The sequence below is a fragment of the Schistocerca cancellata genome, chromosome 4, assembly GCF_023864275.1.
Source record: "Schistocerca cancellata isolate TAMUIC-IGC-003103 chromosome 4, iqSchCanc2.1, whole genome shotgun sequence".
Lineage (NCBI taxonomy): Eukaryota > Metazoa > Arthropoda > Insecta > Orthoptera > Acrididae > Schistocerca > Schistocerca cancellata.
The window spans coordinates 871,786,510-871,789,300 of NC_064629.1; the positions used below are offsets into that span (position 1 = coordinate 871,786,510).

The window sequence follows — 2,791 nt, forward strand, 5'->3', positions numbered from 1 at the left end:
ATATATATATATATATATATATATATATATATATATATAAAGACAGTAACTGTTTTCGAAAGAACAGAATACTGTTGATGACCGTGCAGCTTTTCTCTTACGGGAATCGCCAAAGCGTGCGCGAGTAATGAGTGGATGGGCAAATGTCTATGAGGTACATTACATATGTAGAATTGTGGACAGTTGGGAATGTGAGTCTCACGGGAGGCGTGCAAGGGATAAGTCCCTGCAGTCGCGCTATTCATCTGTGTCCTCGGTGGCTCAGATGGATAGAGCGTTTGCCAATTAAGCAGGAGATCCCGGGTTCGAGTCCCGGTCGGGGCGCACTTCTTCAGCTGTCCACATCGAGGTATATCAACAACACCTGTCGGCAGCTGAGGGTTTCAGTTAGTTATCATTTATTAGTGTGATTATTTTCTATAATAATAATGAATTACGTATTATTTTCAGTTAACAGAATACACATATGTGAAATGGTAAACTAAAACAATGTGAATGTAAAACATTAAATAACGGTTTAAAAAATAAAACAAACATGAGTAAACTAAGTAATTAGAATGGTAATTAATGTTTAGTTATTTTAATTAAATACGTAGAAAATACTCCAACAGCATATTGTGTACAGCTTATTTTCCAAAAATTGTATTCCAGGAAACAGCTTTATTACACGAGGATGTAAGTGGCTTGAAAGCTTCTTTTATTTATGTTGTAACAATGGTATTTATTTTTCAAAATTAATTAATGGTTGTGGAGTATTTTGCAAAATTTCAGATTATTACAGAAGTCGATTATACATTTTTAGAGGACTTTAATTACAGGATCAACATTTATATTAGAAATATTATTTTTATTTCATCGTTTCCCTAAATTGCAAAATTACCTTTCGGGTTGTGTTTTACCGCTTTAAATTGTAACTGGTCACTAAAAAGAATATATGTATCACTCTATTTTGTCCCCCTCTACACAATCGCCAATCTTCATCACGATCGTTTATGTAAATTTGGGAATGTTCCTCTGTTAGTGCATATGGCATTCGTAAACCACGTGTGGTCCAGATGATTTTCTATTGCCGGCCGGTGTGGCCGTGCGGTTAAAGGCGCTTCAGTCTGGAACCGCGTGACCGCTACGGTCGCAAGTTCGAATCTTGCTTCGGGCATGGATGTGTGTGATGTCCTTAGGTTAGTTAGGTTTAAGTACTTCTAAGTTCTAGGGGACTGATGACCACAGACGTTAAGTCCCATAGTGCTCAGAGCCATTTGAACCATTCGATTTTCTATTGATTAAAAGTATTCTGTCTGCTCTACTTGAGTTAGACGCAAAATATTATCCCATATAACGTCAACAAATGTAAGTATACAAAAGTGTACGGCTGTAAATGACGACAGACAACATTCTTATCTCAAACACCTGTGTATTCAGCTTCTGTAGGAGATAGTGAATACGCTTCACAATAAATAATCATATATCCTCAGCTAATAGAAATCTGTTGTCCTCTAACTCACTTTTCGTACCTCTATGGTAAGAAGATGAATGTCTGCGGGACCAGAACTGTGTGTAAGAACGTAGAAGCACTGTATTGTATTTCAATTACGGTTAAAACTTAGTCTATGTGAAGTAAAAATTGCTATTCCGTAGAATAAGATTTGGAAGTCTTGACCTCAATCTTCAGTGACAATGCGCATGTCATCCGCAAACTAAACAATTTTAGACTTATCTGCAGTAGCTGAAGGTAAGTGTTTAATGTATACAGAAAAATAAGTGGCGCGACCATGTAATCATGCACGTAAAAGTGTATGCAAAATTTCTGCTTCCAACTGCAGAGAAAGAATGAAAAGAAACAAAATGAATTCCTTATCCATTTTAAATAGTGCTCTAATTTATTTACTAATGTAATAAAGTCTACGCCGTCTATTGTGTTTGGTATGCCGCGAAAGTTCACAGGAAATCCACTCCTAACATCAAACTTGGAGTGGTTCAATGAAACTTCGTTTTACCTCGATGTTTCGAATTCCCATTTCAAAACAGGTAACAGTAATATCTGCCTTAGTTGTCAACATCATCTATCTACATCTTCATCTAAATACATATCCCGCACTCCACCATACTGTGCGTGGCGGAGGGTACTTCGTACCACAACTAGCATCTTCTCTCCCTGTTCCACTCCCAAACAGAACGAGGGAAAAATGACTGCCTATTTGCCTCTGTACGAGCCCTAATCTCTCTTATCTTTGTGGTCTTTCCGCGAAATGTAAGTTGGCGGCAGTAAAATTGTACTGCAGTCAGCCTCAAATGCTGGTTCTCTAAATTTCCTCAGTAGCGATTCACGAAAAGAACGGCTTCTATCCTCTAGAGGCTCCCACCCGAGTTCCTGAAGCATTTCCGTAACACTCGCGTGATGATCAAACCTAACAGTAACAAATCTAGCAGCCCGCCTCTGAATTGCTTCTATGACCTCCCTCAATCCGACCTGATAGGGATCCCAAACGCTCGAGCAGTACTCAAGAATAGATCGTATTAGTGTTTTATAAGCGGTCTCCTTTACAGATAAACCACATCTTCCCAAAATTCTACCAATGAACCGAAGACGACTATCCGCCTTCCCCACAACTGACATTACATGTTTGTCCCACTTCATATCGTTCTGCAATGTTACGCCCAAATATTTAATCGACGTGACTGTGTCAAGCGCTACACTAGTAATGGAGTATTCCAACATTACAGGATTCTTTTTCTTATTCATCTGCATTAATTTACATTTATCTATATTAAGAGTTAGCTGCCATTCTTTACA

General features: G+C 38.2%; 1 non-coding gene across 1 annotated transcript; it reads left to right on the plus strand.

Annotated features, from left to right (window-relative positions):
• The first annotated feature begins 250 nt into the window (after positions 1 to 250).
• On the plus strand, positions 251 to 324 carry Trnan-auu (transfer RNA asparagine (anticodon AUU)). The gene has a single exon. It is a non-coding gene; the product is annotated as a tRNA-Asn (tRNA).
• The last annotated feature ends 2,467 nt before the right edge of the window (positions 325 to 2,791 follow it).